Source organism: Ambystoma mexicanum, chromosome 12 (genome assembly GCF_040938575.1).
Source record: "Ambystoma mexicanum isolate Mex_15411 chromosome 12, UKY_AmexF1_1, whole genome shotgun sequence".
Lineage (NCBI taxonomy): Eukaryota > Metazoa > Chordata > Amphibia > Caudata > Ambystomatidae > Ambystoma > Ambystoma mexicanum.
The window spans coordinates 460,259,918-460,286,820 of NC_090936.1; the positions used below are offsets into that span (position 1 = coordinate 460,259,918).

General features: G+C 46.9%; 1 protein-coding gene across 1 annotated transcript in view; it reads left to right on the forward strand.

Annotated features, from left to right (window-relative positions):
- The window catches only part of LRP6 (LDL receptor related protein 6), a 1,542,295-nt gene that overhangs the window by 192,922 nt on the left and 1,322,470 nt on the right, over positions 1 to 26,903 (forward strand). The gene's annotated exons all lie outside the window — the stretch shown is intronic.

Genomic DNA, 26,903 nt, shown 5'->3' on the forward strand with positions numbered 1-26,903 from the left:
TCTATCAGTAGATGGATGAGATTTGTTATAGTACGCTTTGAATACATTAATTGTTAATATTTAAATGGTTCTACTTGCCAGCTCTGGCATGAGTCTGGGAAGGCATTCTAGAAATACTGTTCTTGCTCAGCATGCCGCACTGAAGAATAGGAGCCTCCACCCGAGTGCTCTCCTGTGTGGTTGATGACTAAAGCCCAAGTCAGTGGTCCTGAGCCGAAGTAGATGGTCATTAATGGGGACAAAGGTCAACTAGCACACAATAGCGCATGATGGTAACACTATTAGTTTGTGCACTGGGAGGGGGCCTTATCCTGGGAGCTTTTTTATCACAGAGCTTCTCTTTGGCCAGTGTCCACATAAGGCATGCAAGCTTTTACAGGTGGTTTGCGCCTCCATTCCGAACATGATTGACTAGACTGCTGGAAACTGTGAATATAACATAGAAGTATAAAACCCAAGCTTTTTATTGGTGGTTGGAGCGTGCAGTCATCACTCGGATTGCCTAGAGTAGAAAGCATGCTCTAATGCTAATGCTTTTTATAACTGTACTGACGTAACTGTATCAAGAGTTTCTTCTATACCTCATGGAGTACAGATCATGGCATTTTCAACTGGGGATTTGCAGATCAGTGAGCTGAGTTTTGCTATGGCACTGTTTCTTGTTGGAAGGGGAAAGTGAAGATAAGCACGTTCTCACCATTTTCTTTCCACCCGATTCTCATGCCTCGCCTCTCGTTCTCAGAGGGCCTTCTATAAGCTGTTATTGAATAGCTTCCAAAAATGTAGGGGACCTTGTACATAGCACTTGCCACGTTTTAGGAAAAACGTTTGGGCATCCATATGAAAGTAAGGCAAGGGTAGAAACAAGCAGGACAGCCATAGTATTAGGCCACTGTCCTACCTACTTATTTATTTTTGTTTAAATTCAACTTTAATTCAATGTTTAATTCGCAACATCAAAAACACGCAATAAAGCATGTAAACATACTCCTTGTCATAATCTATTTTTGCACTCCCCTTCCCCAGCATACCCCCCAGCATACCCCCCCCCCCTCCTCCTGCCTGGATGCAGATTCATTAATAAAAACTATTTGTTAATCGAGTAACCCCCGGCCTGAAGAAACAGAGGCCGGGGGCTTCTCCAGATGACCACTGTGCCTAGTAGTGTGCTCAGATTCAGCTATCGGGGGAGGAATCTTGAAGTCACTTGAGCCATATTTCCCCAAACAAGGGTATCAGAAATCAGTATACTCATTAGTTTCACCTTTCCACCATATTTCCGTTAAGAAAATTCCCCCTCTGTGTATTAACAACGTAATGTTTTCCATTACATATATCTCATTAGCCTTGGTAGCCCATTCCCTTTCAGTTGGTAGATAATCCGTTTTCCAGGCCTTTGCAAAGCAGGCTCTGGTGGCCAACAACATGAAATGGGCCATTTGTGAGAGAGACCCCCAACCCAAATAGGACCAGGATGGGATCTAACTTTCCGTCAATTCCTCTAATCCATCTCAATTTATTTTCAATAAGCTTTTACCTTTTCACATGACCACCACATATGCCAGTACGTGGTTCTTTCCCCACATTTCCGCCAACAATGTGAGCTCAATGCTGGAAATATTTTCAAAGGCGTTACCGGGTCATATTGCTACCTGTGTAATAATTTGACCCCATATAACTTGAAATGCCACGCTATGGATGTCTTATGAGCTCGCCACCCTTCATTCTGGTCCATAGCGGCGTTTCCACTTTCCTACCCAAGTCCCTTAAACCCTTGTGTCCTTCTCCCTAGCCATTACCAAGGCAAAATATTGTCTTGATATCATTCCCTTAATTTCTGAGTGCGTGTCCAATATTTTCTCGGTCTGGGTGAGATCCCACTGGATCTCGGACTACCATTTCTCTGCAGACAACACTCCCTTCAGTTGCTAATAGGAGAACACCAAAAGCTTCCCAATATGGAGTGAATCGTCCAGCTCCTGTATGGATATACATTTTCCCATTCACCCACAGCTGACCAATTCTCTCCAGCCCTGCCTCGAACCATTCCACCTATTGACCCCTTTTCATTTCTCATTCTCATTATTTACACCAAATATCCCATATCAGCCCTAAAATGCCATGTTACTCAACCCTCTTCTGAATGTTCTTTTTTGTATCTTTTTTGTATCCTACAGGTATTCCCCAACCGTGACAGGTCTCAAATGGAAGTTCTCAAAGTACACCCATTGTAGATCATGATCCATCCGCAAGTGAGGGACCAGTTCCCTCCGCTGCGCTGCCTTATAATATCCCAGGTCTGGGAATCTCACGCCCCCGCATTGTCCCCTTTCCTTGGGAAGGACGAGTGTATCGCAAGAAATCCTTTCTTAACCCCCTGGAGGAATCGCAACATTTGTCCTCTACCCTCTTTTAAGATCAACTCTGGTACTTTGATCCTTTCAACAAATTAAGCCTGCCCATCCACGTGTGTGCCCATCACAGGGGTCCATATCCCTTATACAGTTTCGCAAACAATCATGGGAAATCGGCACCACATAACTTTCAGTGCCCTAGTCACCATCACACCCAAATATTTAAAGTTATCCGTGCGAACCTCCATAGCGAGGGAATCCAAGGAGGAGGTATTCCTCTTAGTCTGGGTCGAAGGGGAAAAGATTCAACTTTTCTATTTATTTTAGACCCTGAGAGGGCTACATATTTCGTAATAGTCTCGAACACTGCTGGGACTGAACTGTGGGGATTCTTTAAGTGGGGAAGGATATTATCCATGTACATCCCTAGTTTGAATTCCTTACCCTCTACCCTTATACCTTCTATCTGGGCGAGTTCCTTATCTTTTCCGTAAGCGGTTGCAGGTATAGGGCAAACCACAACGGTGCAAACGGGCAACCCTACCTCGGTCCTCTATGCAATCTAAACGGTTGAGCTTCCCGTTTTCCGGCACTCTCGCCTTTGGCTAAGTGTACAGAGCCCTAATCCCATTAAGAACCCTATTCCGAAACCAAATTTCCCCAGGACTGCATATAAGAAAATCCCACCCACCGTGTCGAATGATTTCTCTGCATCTAAAGCGAGTAAGGTCAGATTCCCACCTTTCTCTCGCTACATCTGAGATGCAAGGTTTTGGTGGCTATGCACATAGTTGATTGTAGGCTTTAGATTTGTGGAAGTCAATAGGTGAGGAGTAGGATGCTAGGACTATATTTAACTACAATATTCTGGACTGCCTGTTTAGTCAAACTAATTTGAATGCTTATGCATTCTCTAACTGAATAAATATGCATACACACTGAGTGACAGAATTCTTTGTTTCTATTTGTGTACAAAGTTGCACTGCATTTCAAGTGCAAATGGTTGCTTTAGTGAAAACTTAAGACTGAAGTAATTTAATACAAATAACTTACGCAAGGGCAGTAATAACTGGTTTCTAGATGTTCTGGCAGCCTGCTCATGTAAACTTTGTTGTCCAATAGTAAAATTGTCAGGTGCTCAGGGGAAGTGATTTCTCTTGTACTAGGTGCAGAGATCCAATCCCCAGACTTTAAAAAATTTAGCTTGGCATCCCCTTGCGTTATACACCCTTCTTTCCAGGGCCAGGGGGGGAGGGTGGGGATGTCCGGAGACACCCACAGTGAGGCGATTACCTTCCTGATTAGTCCCAAGGCCACTGCCAGAAATATCTTCCACACTTTGTGAGCCCCACTCGCCCCCTCCCCATATCCCAAGTACAGCACGTTTCTGGTCTTTGGGGACCTCCACTTTCAGTATGATTGACAGTTTGCTTAAACATTTCACCCACAATATTTGAGCCTGGGGGCAGTCCCACAAGGTGTGATAGAATGTGCACCTCGGCCCTCCACATCGTAGACCAGTCAATTTTGCACATGCCCCCATGCATTCAATATATTAATGTGAGAGTAGTAGATTCTATGCAAAATCTTGTACTGTATGAGGCGGAGCCTGGCAGATAGTCCGATCTCCCGTGGGAACAGTGCCTCCACCCACTCCTCTGATTCCATGGTGCTGACATCCCCCTCCCACCGATCCCTCAGAAGGGTTAGTTCTTGAACCCCATAAACAGATATTTCTTGATACAGCATAGACATGACCTTTGTCTCAATTCGGGCTGGTAGTATATTTGCTTCCAGCGGAGAGCGCTGTGCGATTTTGCCCATGCTGGGAAACTGCAACCTTAATGCGTGCAACAGTTGTATATATCGATAGCGTTCCCCCTCCCCAAGGAGAAACTTGTCCTTAAGGGATTGGAATGAAAGACGCCCCCTACACCACCTCCTAGAGGTGCTGAATCCCAAAATTCTCCCATTCCTTAAAGTAACCCATCTTGGAGCGCTCCGGGAGGTGCATATTGTTCCATAATGGCTGGCATAGCGCAAGCACCCTTCCCACCCAATAGAAGTGTGTGCCTCGGGCCAGACCTGTAACACATGCCGCGTCATGAGTGGGAGCCCCTCCCACCCCCTTTTCATTCCATACAGTAACCGTGCTGGAGTCTCAACCCCCAATCCGTCCTTTTTCTAATGCGATATGTGGTAATCCCATGTCGCAGTGAAGCCATTCATTGACGACTCCCAACTGTGCTGCCCAGTAATATTGTTGCAGGCTGTTTAAACCGATACCTCCCTCCTGGACTTATCTCTGAAGAGTCCTAAGGGCAATGAAAGCCTGTCCCCTCCCTCTGCACCACCCCAACCCACAAAAGGTCCCTCAAGGCTCAGTCTATCCCTCTGAATATCTTCTTGGAAATCGGGAGCGGGGCACTCTGCCAAACATAGAGAAATTTGGGCAGCAATATCATTTTAAACGGGGCCGTCTTGCCGACCATAGATAGTCGGAAGGCCTGCCAGTGTGTGACATCTGACTTAAATTTATCAAGTGACTGGTGCAAATTCACATCCCAAAACCCTGATAGGCTCCCACTCAGCTGTATTCCCAGGTATCGAAAGCCAGCCAGATATATTAAAGGGGCATTCCCTCGGGATCGCTGCATCACCTCTCAATACAGGAACAATTACAGATTTCTTCCAATTGACCTTATGGCCGCTGACTCCCTGGAAGTCTCTCAATATTTCGGTCACTGTGCAGCAGGACACCCAACGGTCGACCATATAGATCATCATGTCGTCCACATAAAAAGATGTACGCTCTTCGCCACCCCAAGGCCACAGGAAACCTTCTGTGCTAGCCCGGAGCGCAGCCGCCAAAGGCTCCACCACCAGAGTGAGTAACAGTGGTGAAAGGGGGCACCCCTGCCTGTTCTGCACCTTAGGGGAAAGGTCCTTGAAAGAAACCGGTTGACCAGCACCTTGGCCACCGGCGACTCATCAAGACGGTGCGCACAACCCAAAAAGTTCTCGCCTAATCCCATACCTTCCATCGTGTCCCCCAACATGTCTCAGTGCACCGAGTCAAATGCTTTTTCAAAGTCCACTGACAGCAGGGCCAGCGGACCCGAGATAGTGTGTGCCTGCTGCAATGCCATTTGTACCCTACGAAGGTTCATGCGATTAGACTTGGAAGGCATGAATCCACACTGATCCGGGTGGACTAAGCTGCCAATGACCCCTAATGGGTGATTTGCTAAGACCTTTGCTAAGATTTTTGCTTTGCAGTTGATAAGTGAGAGGTCTAAAGGAGGAACAGCATTTCAGCGGTTTGGGGAGAAAAACAATAGCCGCCTTCCTTGGGTCCTTGGGCAATCTGCCCTTGCATTTGCTCTGCAGGAACAACTGGTGGAGCGGGCCGACTACTGCCTCTCTCAACCTCTTCCTGATCTCGATCGGGAAGCCATTCGGGCCTGGGAACTTCCCAGTCTCTAAATGGGAGATGGCGGCTGCTATCTCTTCCACTGAGATGTCTGCCTCCAATCCCTCACTCTGCTGCGCTGTCAGCCGTGGCAGAGCAGTTTGCTCCAACCCCCCAGGCCGGTCTGGCCTTGACCGATGCAGCGGCGCACCGAATGACTTGCTGTACCCCGCGAACGCCTGAGCAATGTCCTCGGTCAAGACTTCCCCCGCATTTCCCAGCAATCCCCCTATGTGCCGACTGACCCTGGCTCTCCTCTCAAGCCACACTAGCATCTTCCCAGCCTTATCTCCCATTTCATGAATCTGACTGCTCCTGAGCCAGTCCGCTACTTCGCGTGGTCTAGGGCCCCAAGTCCAGGGCCCCATTTCTTCGTATTTCCTGAGATGTTCGCAGCTTTCGCTGTGCTCGCAGGGTTCCAGAGGCCATCAAATCTGCCTCTACTCTCTCTGCGGCCGCCTCTGCTCTCTCTGCGGCCGCCTCTGCTCTCTCTGCGGCCGCCTCTGCTCTCTCTGCGGCTGCCTCTGTCTCGACCACTTGCATACATCACGTTTACATTCCACGTCAGGAAGGTGACTATGCTATCATGTGCCATCCACTCCTAAAATTCAGTCTGTGACCCTGCAAGATCCCCTTCCCAGATATCCCCCATACATGGACCCAGGGCCAGCCTGCCACACCACTGCCCCCCCCCTCTGTGGCAATTGATGCCAAACCAGTAACCAACATTAGAGCTAAAAAAAGAAACAACCCTAAGTGCCCCCACGCCTCCCCCAACTAAAGCACCCGTGGCCCAGGCAAGCGCACACAAACCGTATCACACAACCATGCCCCAGGTACCCGCTGCTGCAGCCAAATGATTAGCCCTGATCGTGCCTGTTCCTTAGCCTCCATAGTCTAGAGGTTGTTATTTCACAGTTGCTTCTTCAGAAAGATGAGCGTTCCCGGCTCCACCAATGCCCGGCGTTGTCTCTCTGCCCGGGCTTATCCTTCCTCCTCTCGGTGCAGGATGCTGTTATTGTCGTCTGGGTATACCGGGTACTGCAAAAACAGGGCTGATGACTGCACCGACTCGCATACCGCCTCAGGGGGTTGGGGACCCTATCTGCGGTGTGCGGGCGGGCTCCTTTCTGCTGGATATTAGTTGCATACCATTCCCACGCTTCCCGCAGTGTGGTGAAGTGGAGTGTCTTCGGCACGTAATAGACTTTCAGTTGCAACGGGAAGAAGAGGGCGTATCTAATGTCGCTGGAGTGCAGCATTCTCTTTATAGACTTGAATGATTGACATGCCCTCTGCACCTCTCATGTAATCTGGAAAGAGACTGATGCGGGAACCATCGTAGATGGTGGTGCCTGCCGCCCTAGCCATCTGTAGCCGGGCGTCACTGTCTCTGAAGTTCAGCAGTCTTGCGATAACGGTGTGTGGATGAGTCTCCGGCACTGATCTGACCGTGGGCACCCTATGGGCACGTTCTACTGAGAAAAAGTTGGGTAGTTTCTTCAGCGCCATGAAGTCTGAGCCACTTTTTCAAGGAAGAGCTCCTTACTGGGACCCTCCACTTTTTCTGGGAGCCCCAAAATGCAAAGGTTGTTTCGCCTTGACCTCCCTTCACTGTCCTCCGCCCTGCTCTACAGGACTTTGAGCTACTGTGACACCATCTCTAGTTTTTCCATCTTCTTTACTGCGTCTTCAGTGTCTGATATCCGCTGCTCTGCCTCTCCCACTCGCAAAGATAACTTGTGGACGTCCTGCCGCAGGAAGGAGACCTCCGATGCCAGCCCATCACGCTTTTCCTCCACTGATGTCCCAGACTCTGCTATGGCATCCATGATGCCACTAAGTGAAATACGCTGGTCCTGGTCCAGATGTGCGCCACTGGGGGCTTTCTTTGTTGCAAGTTGTGCTTCTGCCGGGCTAGCCACCCCATATTGCCCCATTTTGCTTTGCTGGACAGCTTTCTTGCTCTTTTGTTTCACCATGGTGAGGTGTGGTGGGGCCTCGTCCCAACTTACTCCTGTCCTTGTGCCATCTGGACTGTGGCCACGGTCTCCTCGCACCTCTTTTCCCCCTGGTAGGTTTTCCGCCCCTTGTGGGGGTGTACATCTGAGAACTGGTGCTTCACACCCACCCGATCTGGCACCATCCCCACACTTTATTATTTTCACCTCCGCCCCCCTCGTGGGCTGCTTCAGAGTCTCACCGGTTGCTCCCACTGGCTTCTGCTCCTGGGCCACTGTCCCTCATTATCGGCTTCCACTGCACTTGCCTGATGCTCCTGATTGTACCTCGATGTTGCTGCACCTCCAGCAGGGGGGGGGGGGTGCCGTATCCAGTGTCCGGTCTGCAGTCCACAGGCCACCTCCTCTTTGCAGTCTCTCCAGACCTTGCCCACTGCCCAGGTCCCCTTCAGCCACTGGGGCTGTCGCTGCTCCTCCAGTGCCCCCCAGCCACCGCAACAGCACTCCTTGATGCCCCAGTGTTCCCAATGCCCGTGCACACCTTCCCCCAGTCGGCCCCACTGAGTCGGAGTCTGATGCCCCCCACGTGTCGCTTGCATCCCAGGGTCTGCACATACTACACTGACTCTTGGCGCCACCTGTATTGCTTTGTTCTCACACGCAACCTTGAACACCATTTTACCTATTACTTATTACTTTGAGGAGCACAACAGAGATGGGATAACTTTTTCAGGCCTTGTTCTCCTGCCAATGCTGCATCCACTACCGCAGAGCAACCTGCTCCTCAGGCTTGCGCTGTACGGTCTCCAGTGTGCTCCGCACCGCCATCTGGCCGTTAGTCCTTGGCTTGCCGGCTCGCAGCCTTCCCTCCACTGCTCGGCAGTGTGTCCATCCGCGCACCAGGGGATCCGGGAGGTGGCCAGGGGGCGGGGGGGAATCGCACTGCCCCAAGCCCTTTAGCAATATGGCTGCCGCACCGCCTCCTCTCCAGCCTGCCGTCGTACAGGAGTCTGCCCAGATCTTAGTTTTCTGGCCAGCAATTGTGCCCAGAGTGCCTCGGTTGGCTGTCGGCACCTTCCAATCCTTTCCCCCGCTGCCAGGGGTTATTTGTGCAACTTGCACAGTAATGTCAATGTCAGGATATATTCGGCCTCTGGGAGCGCTGAGTTCTTACGGCTTGCTCATCTACAGCACCCCACTGCTCCCCTTTCTTGATCACCGCTTGGTGTTTCTCCATGTTTTAGACTATGCCTGTTTATCTTGACTTGCACATGGTGATTACATCACAGGGGTTTTTGTTTGTTCACGAGTTCTAGACTCTATCACCAACTGATAGGCTGTTAGTGTGTGTGTGCGAAGTCCACTGAATTAGCCAGGATCAACCATAGAAGATCAGTCCAAAGTAATTCTAAGTTCAAACACACACAGGCTTGTCTACGGTAACTTCCTACACCAGAATGTGACGAATAGATGACTTGCTGCTACAAGGCTTCATTTTCACACGCAACCTTGAACACTGTTTTACTTAGTACTTTGAGGAGCACAACAGAGATGGGCTAACTTTCTCAGGCCCTGAGACGCCTTCAAAACAATATTAGGTGTACAATAATTACAGAAGCCTCTGCTCACAAGAAAGCCATGCATGTGCCAATCTGAGCTCTAAAGGCCACACACAGATCTAGGATCAAAACATCAAAGCTTTGGGTGCAAAAACACTTCTAGGCAGCTAAGTGTTTTAAATATATATATCTTTATTGCAATTTAATATAGGAAAGCAATACAAGAGCAAATCCCGTAATGTGAAAATTCCTCAACATTTCATGCCCGCATCATTACAGTAAGATTGCAATGTTTGCTCAGGGCAGCTTTGGAAGTCCTCATTATTATTATGGAGAGAACAATGTTGCGTGTCTGAAATGGAGAAGGCCCTTTAAGCACATCATATTACAACTTGCAGCTTTAGCCGTCCCTACAGAGGTAACCATGCAATAACGTAGGTCTATGATACCTGCCCTATAACTGTTCATTATTTCAAGCTGACAACCCTGTCAACCATGTATGCGGTCATAATCCTACTTGAACAAAAAGACCCATAACACCTGTAGCTCCCCTCTCCATCTGTGTCCTCCAACTTTAGTGATATAGGTTATATTCTTAAATCTCTCGCAGTTTAAGTGTCTACCCAAAAACCTTTCTCAGAAAGCAGTAGTTAACTATTGCCAATTTGCATCCTTTCCCACTTATGACCCACTACACCACCTGCATCTTTACCTAAAAATACATTTATGCCCTTACATAGACAACCTTTAATCCTTTTGACTGAAGTAGAAAATGTATATGTAAGGCATTAGACTAAAGCTCTCCATAACCAAGATCCTATTTTGCTGTATAATATTTTGCCTATCAGTGGGCTTAATGTATTCTTCCTAGCCCTTGACGACGCCAGCAAGGTCTTTCACATAGATGACTTCAACAGCTCCTCTGCTCTTTTTGCAACCCAAAACATATAGCCCATGTCCAGGTGATTCTGGAATTTTTCAGATCGAAGCATTCCAGACCTTACACCTTGGGCAATACATCTTTTCTTAAGCACATGTAACCTCTTCCTACTCTTCTTAGTGGCTGGTGCTAGATCTGGGAAAAGGGGAAACTTGCGTTGCTAGAATTCCAGGCTCCCCTTTTTCCTTTGCTGCCTCGAGGTCTGTCCCTCACATCGCATATCTTGACCATGAGTGTTGGACCTCCTTGGGACTCTGTCGGAGGCGCATGTTTTGAAACTGTAACCTTTGTATACAAATGTGAAGCCCTCCGCTGCCTTCAATTCGAGAATCCCTGGGTGCCAGCTAGTAGTGAAGGAGATTAGGTCATCACCTTCTACCCCAGAGGCATGACGGATGACCCTGACTTGCTACCCCCGAACCACATTTTCAAGGTATTCCAGTCTGTCTTCCAGGGCTCTGGGTCCCTTGATTACAGCCTCAATGCTGGGACCAGTTTGTGTGCATTGCTGGTCTAGTTCAGTGGTCTTTTGTTCCAAAGTGGAGGTCCTGGATTTCAATTGTGCAACCTTTTCAGACAATGTACAATGTTTACTCCAGCCGTCATTTATTTTCTATATGGCCCAGCGCATCCAGTACAGGGTCACTTGATTAGGAAGAGGGTTGGGACCTCTCTAGACTCTGTTGCCTTTTTGGGCCATGTGGAGTAAAGAAGTCAGTCAGCAGGCTGGTTTTTCTTCTTGCTTTTTGGCGTAAAAACGTAAAAACAATATTGTTGATGGAGGCCAATGTAACAAACAAGCCATTCTATTGGACTCCTCATCGCGACGATAAGCTTCTCCATTGTAAGGGATTGTTTACATTTCTGATGGGTTAAAGGATCCTACCCTTAACCAAGATGGCAGTCTTCAGTCCTACTTAAATATCGAGGTATGGAGTACAATGGGACGGTCTCAACAAGGGTGGCCTGTGCCATTCTCCCAGGTCTTCCTCACGTTGTTCCTGTTCCCAAGTAAGCCTCAGGGAGGCTCGCCACTCCGCTCCCAGCAAGGTCACGCCCTGCATGTTCACCCACTTCAGGGTGCAACGCAGGACACAGCACTGTACACAGCGATGCACCAGTTTGCCGAAGTCGTCCTTGTCCTCTGGTTTCAGCCTGGGTTGCTGTACGGCGGCAGCACAAGGAGGCCTCATCGGCCGACCCATCTGCGTTCTTTGAGATCCCTGATGCATTTCTAGAGCCTGTGAGTTTCCATCTTTGCTCTGCAGAATGATTCAGGGTGTCTTAACTTCTACCCACATCTGGAGCTGCAATTAAACCCCCTGTTCCACACACTCGATGAAGATGCAACCATCTTGCTTGACCGCCTAGTCCTGCCCACCTTCAGATCATTTTTTGAGTATTTTGAAGATAGTTTTAGCACATGGGCTCCAAAAGACGTGCAACTCTCTCTCAATCTAGCTTGTTCTTACCTTTATACATTGGTGGCCCGATGTTCTCAAGATGTTATCAAAGCCCTAAAGCCAGGGTCTCCAACTGGTGGATAGTGAGCTACTGGTAGCTCGCCTGTGGGTTCCCTGTAGCTCGTTGGCCTCAGACACCAAAATGAGCACTCTGCGGGTGGAGGGGATGCAGCTTGGCTTGATGGGCTAGTAACAGTGTAAATAAGAGTAATAATGTTGAGGCATTTTTGTAACTATGCACAAAAATTCTGAACATAATTTTCTCCGAGGAGGCTATCTGCGAAACTCAAAGTATGTAAACTAAATGCTGCACTGCAGGTGTAACAATATAATTTTTTAATTTTTTTATCCAGCTAAGAAGGCAAATACTGCAACAGAGGCATCCTTCAAAGTTGCCAGTTATTTCACTAAAAACAAATGTACTTTTACAGATGCAATTGTGAAGAGAGCAGTTAATCTCGTGGCTAGGTCTGTTGCAAGAGATTTTAAAACCTGTCCTGAATTGATCTGCCATGTCAGGTGTGCAATTGGGTGCAAACACCACCCACGACAAGGTGGATAAATGCAGCTGCTGTGATTACCTGATTCTGTGTGAATGTTTTTTTCAGACGGACTTCCAGCAATCAAACCTTTAATTTTTAACACATGACAGCCTCCGAGTGACATCTGAGATGCTGTTTCAAACTGCACACCAGATTACAGAGCACTGGTGGATATCATGCAGTGCCAGCCTTCACACTGTCCCAATTGGTTTCCTACATTCTGATATGCATGCCATTTTATTGGAGCCCGCTACTAATAAGAAAATAAAATGAAATTTGTGTAAAGTTTATAAATTAATGGCACCCAGCTTTCTATATAAAGAGTAAATACACCTCTCCAAAAAATCTCAGTACAAATCCTCATGCTCATGAAAATCACCATCCCAGTAGCTCTCTCATACTGGCCTTTTAACTACAAGTAGCTCTTTTGAACATAAAGGTTGGAGACACCTGAAAGCAATGGCTTTGGAAAACACTTTGACAATACTAATCAGACCTCTTAACTGCCCAGTCTTTGGATCCTGCATCACAAAGCAAATTCCTCAGAGGAGTCCCTTCCATTCACTGAGGGTAACAAGAGCGAGTTTCTGGAATCCCATTTACGTGAGAGGAAGTATTGCAAATGATTGGAGCCCTACCCTACCAAGTAAGAAGTCTGTTTTTTGTCTTGACAGTTCTTTTGTATAATTAATTTCAGGATGTATTCCCTCTTTTGAGAGATTTGCAAAACATATTTTAGAAAACGGATGATTTGAGCCTAAAAACTGGAGAAAGATTCCCTTTTGAACGGATCATACTCAATAACTACACTAAATGATGTATGCATGTGTGTGCACTAGGCATGGCATATTAAATGCATTCTATAACCATATACATAGACATACTGTACATTTCTGAGCTAATGTGTAAGCCATCTACACAGATTCAGTTTTGCTTAGTTTTTAGTAGCTACAAGCTTCTTTAAATTGTATGTCCAATGTTGACATTTCTCAGCTGGTTTAGCATGAGATGGACATGGCAATGGTCTATTAATTTTGTGGTCCTAGAGGGCACCCACAAGCGGCACTTTTTAGTGACCTTGTGAGCTAGCGAAATGGATTTGCCCTGTCTATAATGCTAAAGCTGTGACAACTGCTAGCTATGGGAACACTCTATGTTGTATTTTATTTTGTATAGTTCCATTTCAACCAAAATGATCATTTCCTGCTCTCCTTGTTTGGATTGTCGTCGGTTGCACCTACATACCTGTAATAAAATGGTTAAAGGCAAGCCAGACAACTTTGATCTACAACTCTTTTGGTCGACGGGTCTGATTGTACATATGCATTGGGTGTATATGTTGGATAGGTTTTACACCCTTGCAGAGGAGAAAAAATGTTTACTCTTGAGATTGCATTGCCTGCAGAGGGAGTGTAAGGAAGCAAGCGTTACAGAACAGACTGTACTAGAACACTTGCTTACTCACACTCCCTCTGTTGGCAATGCATTAGTCTCAATCAGAATGTGCTTACATAGTTTGAAAAAAGTGAAAGCAGTCAACAAAACAGTGCTAACCTAGAATTTAAGAACTCTAGAACTTCAAAATCGAATTTCTATATATGCCCCCCTTGCCCTATGGTCTGGTGTGGGGACCAACTATCGAATAGTATATTTTAAAGCGTAATATGCAGAGAGGTGATGGAAGTCTTTTTTGAAAGTAGCAGCTTTAAAGTTTTAACAAGTTTGTTCAAGTACATTTTTCTGAACAAACAGTAAAACATTAACACTGCCAGTTTCAGGTAAAGGCTTCCCTCACCGCTCTGCCTAACAAAATGCAAGTGTGCACATCCAGGGGTGCACCTACGCTAAAATGTAGGCGGGCGCTAACCCTTCAAATGTTGGGATAGGCACTAACTTCAGAGACGGTGTAGGGGCATCTAACTTCATTACTTATTGTAATGAGACTATTCTAGTGCAGCTTTAATGTTACAATCAGTTAACTCGCTCCTTTTAGTCAGAAACACCCACTTCTTGCAGATCCTGACGGTCCTAGAAAGTGTGAAAATGGCAGATGGTGTGCAATGAAAGACTCCATATCATAGCATAACAGGACATTGCAGAGTGTGGGTCAGTACTCTGGACAGCCCAAGCAACTTCAGTGGCTGGGAGCAACAGGGGAGAAAATGTAATGTTGGTTCTACCGCAGTCCGCTATACTGGAATCTCTGGTGCACTGGCTGGCTGGGAGACTATGTCTGCCTGTCAAATCCAGTGTTATGAGACTGGGGGGAGAGCCAGTGCTGCAATAATGCAATTCTGGGTACCAGGGTACACCAATGTGCCCCTACACTTATTAAAACTGTCCTATTGTAAGGGTGTAAACGTAATCATTTATAAGTACTGCAGTTGAAGTCGGGGTGAGATTACATGATTTGCCCAGGATCACACACACTTAACGCTAAACAGCAAAGCAGGGATTTTAACCCGCTCTTTCAATTTGGGCACAGCCATCTTCTGCCACGCTTTACTTGGAACAAATAAGTTTTGAAATAATACTTTCCTATAGAGTTTACTTACAAAATACACAAATTGCATAGTAAAGCATCATTACAACATGTAAATCCTTATAGCAGTACGTTGGGCCAAAATAATATCGTTGTACCTCATCCTGAATGGAAAACTATGAGATGCAAAAGGCAAAATATCCTGATTTACCCACTTTATTTTCAGCGCTTTAAAACCCATAAAAAATAAGTTGTGCCATAAACTCACTTTGGTTTGGAGATTCGACACAAACCTCCAGCGTGTTATATATGGTTTAAGGACATCCACCTAAGGATATCAAAGCAAACTTGATTTTTTAGCATATCAAGCTATTAAACGTTATGGATATGAACACATTTTGAAAGGGTTTATGCTTTATTGTGTTGCTTGCTTTAACTGTCACATCATGCATAAGAAAGGCTATGCTACTGATGACAAAAGAAACTTGTTTCCCTGAGTCACAGCCACCCCTGAGACACACAGGCTGCATCCCACACAAGTTCACCAGGTACGCACACAGCCTGTGTGTCTCAGGGGTGCTGTGACTCTGGCAAACAGGCAGATGCTTGACCATCCGACCCGATAGTAGTTTTGCCTTGGAAGAAACAGAATGCGCCCAAAAGTGTGTTTGTGATCCTTTGAACTGTTTTTAATTTCGTTTTTATTTTCTCTGACAGCTTGGGCTATGCAAGATTAGATCAGATAACAGTAACTATCTGATCTAATCTTGCATGGTCAAGGCCGTCGGAGAGAAAATAAAAACACAATTTAAAAGCGCCAGTAGCAGAAGGGCGGGATGCTCACCTGGCCGGTGTCACCACTCCTGTGGCGTTTGTGGCCTCCTCCTCACAGCTTACTCTTCCTCTTGAAACGAAAACCGAAAGTAAGCAGCAGTGGAGTGAAGGACACGTGGTTTTCTGGAAATATCTCCCAGAACAGAGGGGACAGGTTGAACCCTGGATATATGGCATGTTTGACTGTGCCCCCACTGTACACCCAATACACTGTGTATACCCTTGCACAAGCCTTTGCTAAAAGCCATATGCTAAAAGGGAGCAGACCACTCGCACAGAATAGATGACTTAAACATCTAGACATACTATTAAGTATAACACTATTATACCTACTACCATTCTCAATGTTTAATCCTCAACAAACCCCGACTGCTAATAGTATATCAGAGCCACTACAGCACCAGCAAAATACTATACACTTCCATCTCCCTTTCACTAACCCAGGCACCTCCCATTGCTCAAAAGGAGCATTTATCCAGCTAGGAACAGGCTTGGCACGCCTCCATTGCTCTAGGCACCACCCACTACTATGCCCCACGCCCTTCCTACCCAACACTCCAGCCTTTAACACAACACAACTCTCCGCACACAACTCCTACCACCTTGCCATCAACGGGTTCAGTCCGAGACCCATACTAGGCAATGTTAGAAAAATAAGACTTTCTTTCTGCATCACTAAAAATACCTCAAGTACCCTCACCCATAGACCACCAACCAAGAACCTAGCTCACACCCGCGCCTTCACACAATCCCACCACTTCGCCCTTATTCCCAACACTCCCTTCACAAAATCAAAACTAAATGCAACAAGCAAAAAACCCTAGGGTTGTCACCCCAGCCAACCACCACCACCCACAGTAGTTGTTTCCAGCCAGAGCCCCTAAAGGGAGCCCTACTTAATGTCTGATCATTGGGTGCACATGCCATTGATAAACATGACCTCATCCTGGAACACAAATTGGATTTCCTATCGCTAACAGAAACCTGGCTTCATACAGCCTCAGGCCCATTAATTTCACTAGCACTACCACCCAACTACACATTACTCGGATCTGATCGCCAAGAGTCTATCAGAGGTGGTGTCGCTATTATAGCGAGATCCGCCCTCCAGTTCAGAGAATGCACCACAGAAAGCCTAGCAGGCTACGAACTCCTCACCCTCAAGCTAACCACTGATCCTAAAACCATGTTCAATCTTCTACTAGTGTACAGAGCCCCCAGCCCCTCTACTCACCCTGACATAGAGCTACCGCTGCTTATTGGTCCTATATTCAAACCTAATACAAAATTCATACTCGTAGGAGACATCAACCTTGGCTTTAATGACCTAACTGACCACAACAAAGCCACAGCGTTCCACAATGCCTTTCTAGAAATGCAATTCAAACAAATGGTCCTCACCCCTACACATTCTAAAGGTGGGATCCTGGACTGGATTCTAACACTGAGCCACCACGATATCCACTTTAATGGGCGACTCCAGGAAATTAACCCAGGAGAATCTAACCCCACTATTCAACAAGCTAATTAATACTACTCAACCAATAGACCATAAACCAGAAGCCATCGCTATGCACTTCCATAAGTGCCTAGAAACTGCCATCGATGAATCAGCTCTGCTTGAATCCAAACAGTTCAAACCCAAAAGAAGCAAAACATGGTTCAATGATTACCTTAGAGAACTTAGAAGAAACAAAAGAACACAAGAACACCTCCATAGAAAAAAAAACACCAGCAATTCCAAAAAGGAAGTTTCTATCCAAATTAGATTCTATCTAAATTATACAAACAAGAAGTGTACACCCAGAAACCTAATTCCCTAAACTTGTTCATCACCAATGCCACCTCAAGCAGAAAATAATTTTCTGATGTTTGTTAATCTGCTTAGAATCACATGCTGTGCATATAGTTGTCATGCGACGCATTCCTACCTGGCGTCTGTGGCCCCGATTCCGATTACGCACTTCCTAATTCCTGTCACGTCTTTCACGTCACATCCACTTGACGGTCTAATGTTTCTCCGTTTAAGCGAACGTCGTGTTATTTAAGCCACACCCTATCTTCCTTCTGTGCGTTGCAACCCTTCCGGTCAGCTGTGCTTTCTTTTGCTGCCACGGTTTGCTGTACGCTGTATTCTGGCTCCGCTGAGGTTTCCTCTCTCTACTCCTCGTCCTTTTAGGCTCCGATTCCCGGGACCTTTCTCTCTATTTTCCTTCTTATTCTTTGGTTTATTAACCATCCTGTTTGCTTGCAGTTTTTTTCTGTTTTATTTGTTGTGGGAGTTATTGCATTTCCTACACTTTCTGGTTCCTGTTATTCCTTCCTGGCTTTCAATTACTTAGAATTGCTGATTTCCGTTGAGTTCTACTGCTACAACCTCCATCAGGATTCCCACCTGCCGTTGTGAATTCCTGGGGTTTTTGCCTACACTTGGCTTTTTTCCCCCTTTGCTGTCTCTCCCGGGAGGGGGTCACGGTCAGGGCATTCCTATCGTTCTCACTGTGGCTTCTTCTCGAGGGAGATATCCGCAACAAAGAAAAAAAAGAAAAGGACTACAGAGCGCATCGAACTCTCAGATCTATTGAAGAGGACTCTGATTCAACAGGTGAGGAGGTTGAAGAGGGAAGCGGGGATATTGACATCGAGATTGTTGACAATAGTATAGTCCGACATCCAGTGGTCACCGCAGAGTATTGCATCTTGTCTTTCGGGGACCAAAAGGGGACGTCGGCATAAGCGTGTCTGTAACACTATCCCTATAGTGACGTGCAGTGTACCCAAAATCCCTCACGCGTCGAGGTCCCTCTTTTTTTTTTTTTTTTCCACCCAGAATACTGGTTGCCTTAAGCGGAGGTCGTAAAGAGACATTGCCTTTGTCTCTTCGACCTTTGGTCAATTTGTTTAAATATTGTTTTATAAAATCACCTACCGGCCCTCTCTTCGGCCGTTCCGGATCTCCGCCGAGACAAGACTTTCGACGAACGGTGATCCCATCGGCGCTGCAGACCACGTGGCCAGGCCTTCGAGGCCTACACAGTAGGGAGTGGGATCGGGGTGGACATTTCTGTCTCATAGTGAGAATGCCTTTCCCTTTCTCCTACCTTTCCTTTTCGGTCATCGTCACTGGTAACGTCCTCAGCTATGGAGAGGACTCCATTTAAATTTTGCCTGGGTGTAAAGGCAAGTTCCCGTGGAAGGAACTTCCGCACTTACCCCTCGAGCACGACGAAGTTGGTTGCGCGGCCTGCAAGCTCCTCCGCCCTAAAACTCTGAAGGAGCGCAAGGTCAAAAGGTGGGCAGCCTACGGAATGTCGAAGGCTGATTCCTCGCCCGCTGCCGCGACCGCTGAATGTGACGAGGGGACAGTGACGACACAGCCTCCGCAATGGAGGTTGTAGACCTTTCGACGGAGCGCTCTCGCTCCGCGGTGTCTGTTCCCGGCCCCGATAGGCACAGCTCTGGCCCTGCTTTGGGGGATGTACACCCCGGCGACGCTGACAGACAATTACACGGCACAAAATACACAACCCCCGGCCATTTCTCGACTAAGTCGAAGAAAGCATCTGCGCCAACGGGGACACGGGCCCAGACGGCGATCCCCGCCGATCGTAAGGGTCGGCATCTCTCCCCGCAGCCGCAATCGGCCCTAGCGACTGGGCCTATAAATACTAAGGGCGCTACCACCAAAGTATCAGTCGCCGGCGAGACGCATCGAAAGAAGGCGTCCGTCGACGGTAAGGTTCCGCCTCTGCCGAAAACTCCACACGATCAGCTCCCGGCTGGGAGGATGGTCGCCAAGAGCATCGCGAGAATAGTTTCCGATGATACTGAAACGGCAGGGATAAGAATCGCCGAAGCCTACTGAGAAGGCCAAGGAGATGCCGAAACCTAGCAAAGATGCGTCGGGAGCATCCCCTAGGTCGAAGGAGAGACTCAGAAACACTCCTCCACAGTTAGGCCCACGAGAAGGTTTCTCGGAGGGCGACGGGGGGGGGGGGGGGGATTTCCTCCACTTTGTGGGAGAGATCTCGACGTTTAGAGGAGGAAGAACAGGTTTTTCCACCATGAGACCCTTCTGGGTCCTCCCATTGGACCAGGGAGAGACCTGTATGGATAGGTTTGTGTCCTGTTCTGACCTGACCACATCTAGGAGGCCAAGGGATGAAGATCCTCAGGGCCCTCAAGCAGAGTTCCCAAGACTTTTCAACCCCGTGGATGAGGAAATCTACACATGACCTCACTGAAGATGACCCTTATGTGGACACCCAGGAAGAAGACCAATTCATGGACTCTGGAAACTAGCAAGATCCTGTGGAGGGCTGGGGGGGTAGACCCCGATACATGTGACCCACAGCCATGGCAGTCTTATCACCTGACCCCAATACTGCGGATTTGGCCTCTCCACAGACTACTCCTGTTAGGGAGCCTTCGCCTGTGGACGATCAGCCCACTTTTAATGCCATGCTACGCAAGGCTGCAGCACACTTTGTGATCGATACGGGGAGGCTACCCCCGAGATACATTTTGTGGAAAAAATTAATGATAAGCCACCGAATAGCCAGGCCATTCCTCTCCTTGCCTCCATCAAAAGGCGCCTTGCGTCCTCTTTGTCTACACCAGCCTTGGTCAGGGGTGTTAACCCAAGGATTGAGAAACTTTTCAGCCCCTACCCATCTGATCCTCTATATATTAGAGGTCACTCCATCCCAGACTCTCTGGTGGTGACCACCATGAGGAAAAGGGCGGGGGTGCCTCTATCCACCGGAGAAGCACCCCCTAATAAGGAAGGGAAGAGGCTCTATGCACTTGGGAAAAGGGTTATGGCCTTGGCGGCTTTCGCTACAAGTATTGCCAACAATACAACCTTGTTGGCAGGTTACGCTGATGCCCAGTGGGCCCTGTTACGCGAAGGCCTACAGGAAGTTTGTGAACCACTTTGCATTTGTCTTTTGGCCACAGTTACCGAAGGCACCCTAGTGAACCAAAGCATCATTAAAAACATCTTGGATGCTGCGGAAACGGGTGTGCGTTCCCTAGTCCAAAGCGTACTCCTCAAAAGACATGCATGACTTAAACGCAGGTTTCAAGCCAGAGACTCGGGCGTCCCTCCTTAATAAACTCCTGGAGGACTCCAACTTGTTTGGAAAGGCGGTGGATGACTCCCTGGAAACAGCAAAAAAGGAACTTGAGACCTTAGACCAGATCTCTAAGCCCTACAACAGGCACAGATTTGTCAATAGACGCCATTTTCGTGGCCAGCGCCAGCCACAGCAGTAGTATGCCTCAGGCAGCAACTGGTCCTCCCCTCAAGGCAACAGTAATTGCAACACGCAGTATGCCCAGAGGCGCCAACGTTGTGGCAAAGGAAGGGGGCGGGGCCCTACTCCTAGAGGATCCCCGGCCACTGGCACTAAATGACCCCAAGATCCGGGTCCCCTCCCGTGCCTCCCCGGTCAGGGGCCGGTTAACATCCTTTCTCCAGGCATGGGAGGGAATTACCACAGACCATTGGGTACTGTCAACAATAGCACACGGCTACTGTATCAAATTCAGCCGGTCCCCGACATTCAGACCTCCATAGAGGTCGTGCCTCTGTCACAGGTAAAGGAATGTATTTATTCAGTGTACTTCCTTGTACCCAAAAATGATCTAACCATGCGCTCTGTATTAGATCTACACCCAGCAAACAAATTTGTAAAACCTCAAACAGGAGGATTACATGGCAACACTGGACATGAAAGAGGCATACTTTCATATTTCAATGTTGCCAGTGCACAGGAAATACCTCGGGTTCATTATAGAAGGCAGACACTATCAGTTCAGTGCTACCCTTCGGCATAGCCTCAGCGCCAAGGGTATTCACGAAAGTACTGGCAGTGGCAGCGGCTCATCTGCACAGGTTGTCGATTCCGGTTTATCCTTACCTCGACGACTGGCTCATAACCGGGGATTCTTTCGAAACCTGCTTCTCAAATACCCAAAAGACTATATACCTCTTGTTCCACCTGCGCTTCTCCATCAACGGGAAGAAGTCCAGTCTAGATCCCAGCCATGTCAAGCTATTCCTAGGGGCTCCAATTCGAACAAAGGACGGCCTTGTCTTCCCCTCCAACGAGAGGGTTCTAAACATGCTGTTTCAGATCCCTCAATATGTAGCCGGTCGAGAGGTGACGGTACGCAAAGCCATGCGCTTGCTGGGAATGATGGTGTCATGTATTTACTTGGTTCCTCATGCGCGACTGCACCCAATGCAAGAGTGGCTCAACAGCCAGTGGTGTCAGGCCAGCGCACAATGGGATGATCTAGTGGTTGTCTCGCAAGCCCTGGTTCTCTTGCTGTGGTGGTGGTCGTCGAGGGAGATATATAAAACAAATAATGGTGCCAGAATCAGGAGAGCAACTGAAGGAAAAGGCAGAAGGTAATTACATTAAATCATCAAATGTTTATTATAAATTGAGGTAAAACATCATTTTATACATATTTAATTAATTCATTTCTATAAAACATATCTTAAATCACATGCATTCATACATTCATTCCACTGAAACAACTCTAAAAACAGTACATTTAAATTATTTTCAGGAAATGTGAGACAATTCATCGACATTCCCAAAAGTTAACAAGAACAGATTATTTCGTTCGGTCAACAAAAAATAATTGATGGTATCTAAGACAATCAATTTGTATTTTTCGAATATAATTCCTATGCAAAAAAGGGAATATAAATACATTTCCCATGTTGCATGGTTCACTCCAGGTAGAAAATATCTAGAACCTTGTGAAGGGAAACTCCTTCACCACCCCCGCAGTGGAAGCCACTCTAACCAAAGACGCATCCCTCACAGGATGGGGGGCTCACCTATCCCATCAGACGGCGCACAGAGTCTGGACTTCAAGTGTGGGGTCCAACCATATAAACCTTCTGGAATTGTTGGTGGTCTTCACAGCACTGAAGGCCTTCCAGACACACCTACCAGGGAAGACCGTGCTGATCCTCCCGGACAGCACCACGGCCTTGTATTACCTGAACAAGTAGGGGGGCACTCACACTCCAGGTCTGTCCAAGCTGTCCCAGAACATCTGGAAGTGGGCACTCAAACACATGCTCCTGTTATCACAACATGTACCAGGGGAACTCAATCTGCTGGCAGACGGACTCAGCAGAGACTTCCCTCTACCCGCAGAGTACGAATGGCAATTACACGGAGACATCGTCTCCAACGTTTACGCAGAATGGGGTTTTCCAGAGATCGACTTGTTCGCAACTCTGGAGAACACCCAATGCCAAGATTACGCCTCCAGGTACCCCCAGAACCGCTCCAAGGGAAACGGACTCTGGATAACATGGTCAGGGAAATTTGTCTAGGCTCCACCTACACTACGTCACAACATAAGGTGTCATGGTGGAAGGTTCCAGTTATTAAAGCCTTCATGGAGGGAGTGAAAAGAATTCACCCTCCTGTATCTTACCCAGCTCCCGGATGAGACCTGAACGTCGTGTTAACCAGGCTAATGGGCTCCCCCTTCGAACCCATGCATAAAGCGAGCCTTAAGGATCTCACTCTTAAGATGGCTTTCTTGATAGCTATCACCTCCATTAGGAGAGTGAGTGAACTACAGGCGCTCTCAATCTTGGACCCCTTTGTAACAGTTCACAAAGATAAGGTGGTCCTACGCACACACCCTAGGTTTGCACCTAAATTCATTTCAAAGTTCCATGTCAACAGAACTACCAACGTTCTTTCAAAACCCGTCAAACTTGGGAGAGAAGAGTGTGCACACACTTGATGTGCGCAGGGCAGTCATGTTTTATATGGAAAGAACTCGACCACTAAGAAAGACTAATCAGTTCTTTGTCTCAGTGGCGGCAGGAAGAGAAGGAGATGCAGTTTCCAAATCCACTATATCTAGATTGATTGTCCAGTGCATCACTCTGTTACACTCTTGCTAAGAGAGAACTGCCCTTCAAGCCTAGAACACATTCTACTCTAGGCACCGGGGCATGCATAGCATTCATTGCAAATGTTTCCCTTGAGTCCATTTGCAAAGCGCCAACCTGGAGTTCTGTACACACCTTTACAAAACACTATTGTCTAGATGCCCATTCTAGATCCGATTCCCAGGTGGGACAAGCAGTACTAAGACATCTTTTCTCTACTGTTCCTTCTCACAACCCACTTCCAACTCCGGGTACTGCTTGCTAGCCTATGCACAGCATGTGATTCTAAGCAGATTAACAAGCATCAGAAGACATGCATTAATTACCGTAAAAACATTTCTGATGATTGTATCTGCTTAGATTCACATGCGCCCACCCTTCCTCCCCGCTCGGATGGAAGGAACATAGACGTCATATTACTTTTCTCTCTTTTCTGTACTCACTCACGTGAGTCATAAGACTCCCTCATGGCAGAAAAATACAATCGGAGGGACCTCGGCTCGTGAGAGATTTTGGGTACACTGCACGTCACTATAGGGATAGTGTTACAGACACGCCTATGCCGACGTCCCCGAAAGACCAGATGCAATACTCCGGGGTGACCACTGGATGTCGCACTATACGCCCAGCATGTGAATCTAAGCAGATACAATAATCAGAAATGCTTTTACGGTAAGTAATGCATTCATTCACCATTATAAAAGAATTGGAAACCCCAATCCACCCCCCCAAGTACAGTCACAGTGAACAAAGTATGGTGCACTAACATCCAGGATGTGCTAGCTTCCAAAATAACCACCCTGCAAAACAAAACCAATCTACAAAAAAAAATACTAGCCACTTCCTCCAATTCTACGGTCCTGCCCACGGCAGACACTTTTACGGATACGCCTGAATTCCACTTCCTCCGTAACCACCGATCAAGTACTAAAAACCATAGCGTCACTAAAACCTTCTAATTGTAAAGGAGATACTTTCCCCGCCTAATTAGTCAAGGAACGCGCTCCTGTCCTAGCAACAACCATTACCAACTTTGTCAATGCCTCCTTCAATACCAATACCACCCCGACCAATATCAGAGGCGTGGGTCACCCCATGTCTCAAGTAACCTACCCTAGATCCCACCATCCTGACTAACTTCTGCCCTATCACTACCGTCCCCTTCCTACTCAGTCACCGACAAAATTGCATATAATCAAGTCCAATCTCACCTCGAAAACAACCACCTGCTAGGAGAAAAACAGTCTCGGTTCCGCCCAGGCCATAGCACAGAGACCGCATTGTTGGACCTAAAAAACCAGATGGATGCGGTTAGGGAATCGGGCCAACTATGCTTACTACTTTTACTCGATTTGTCAGCAGTTTTTTATCTAGTAGATCAGCAAACACTCTGCCAAATGCTGGCTAACATCTTTCGATTCTCTAAGGATGCCACCTCCTGGATCAACTCATTCCTCTCAGACCGCACCTCCAGAGTAGCAATAGGAGATGTAGCAGCTGACCCCATCCCAGTCCCCCTTGAGTTCCCCAAGGTTCTTGCCTCTCACCAACGCTATACAATGCATATTCTAAACTTTTTGCAGCGCTAGATGCAATGGGAGTAATATACACAAACCTTGCTGACGATACCCAAATACTTATTCCCATATCAGGGAATCTCGAACAAGACACCATCCAGGTAAACCATCTACTCCATCATCCAGAACTGGATGGCAGCAAACGGTCTATGCCTAAATGGAGAAAAAATGGAGATCCTTATTGTAGGCTCTCCTACTCAACTAGCAAAGCTTCACCCACAATACACCGCAATAAACATTGATAGCACTCCCTATCACCATCTCCAAACACGCTAGCCTCACCATGAGAAAACGCATAAATGCGCTTGATTCATCCACGGTATATACAGCTAAACTTGTCTCACTAAGCAGACTATTCCTCACCCAACATAATTGTATCGCTCTCGCCAGAGCCCTTATACATTCCAAGTTAATTTACTGCAACATACTACTATTAGGCACCTCAAAACAAAACATAAACAAAATGCAGTTTATCCAAAATAAAGCAATAGGAGCAGCATTAGGAATAGAAAAAAAGAGCACATATTGCACCATAGCGGAGAAGCCCACTGGCTCCCAATTGAATCAAAAATACACCACTCTCATCCTAGCACATAATTGTGTCTCTGGAACTGCACCGAGCTACCTTAACCACTGTCTAAGCCACAAAACAACCACTCCTAATGCCCACCTACACCTATTTACTCCTCGCTGCAAGAACACCAGAACGGGTAAATCCAGTTTCCCAATAGTGACCCCAAGAATTTGGAATGCCTCCCACCCCTAACAGCAATGAGCCCACACTCAACAAATTCAAGAACATTCTGAAAACATGGCTCTTTAGCAAATTCTTCCCTTAACTTTTCTCATTTCTGCTTTATACTGACCTACCTCTTCCTTGCCCCAATCTTCCATTTGGCAACCCTCTTGAGACCAACTTCTACTGATGGGAATCTTTCCTGTGTCAAGCTTACCACTGTTAAATTGCTAAAGAAATGGAATTCTATATGTATCTGTAAACTATACTCTTCTACCTTCTATCAAAATATGTAAACACCAAAACTAAGTATACTGTAAACTACGCTGTGGTACCGCCGGGTATGGGCATAAAATAAATGCAATAAAATAAAAAAATAAAAAATAAAATATCTAAGATTGGGACAGGAAGGGTCATGCATGGCAACACTTTAAATCCGTCTCAGGGGAGGAGCTTGCTTGCTGCAGTGCCATCTAGTGGTGGAAAGTATGTTTTTTTTAATTAAAATTAATAAATACAGCGTACATTGTACGCAGTAGAAAATGAAATCATCCGTATTGGCTATAATTGCATGTGTTTAAAAAGGCACAATACGCACCTCATCTGGAGGGCTGGGTCTTACTGAACAGGGGACTCCTCTCGAGCACTCTGAGTTTATTCACTTTTAACTTCTACAATCCTATTTCTTCTCTACCAAAAATATTTTTTCCCTTTATTGGGATTTGCCTTTACTGGCTTAGTGTTTCTGAGCTCAGTCACTTTGTTTTTTCTTCCGAAATGTCAACTGTTGGACTGCCTTGCTTCACCTCATGACAGAGTCAGAAATGCAGACTGCCAAGGAGAAGACCTCCCTCTTTAGGGACTGCAGCAACTGTGGCAAAAGGGTAATCTTTATTAGAGACCCTTGCAAGTATTCTATTTATTGCTTCTACCCTCGTGAAATCCAGTCCTGTAAAATCTGTCAGACCTTCTCTAAAACGACTCTGGAGGACGGACCTAGCAAATGTCTTCTGATGAACAATCTTCAGACTGCGCCTTCAACTT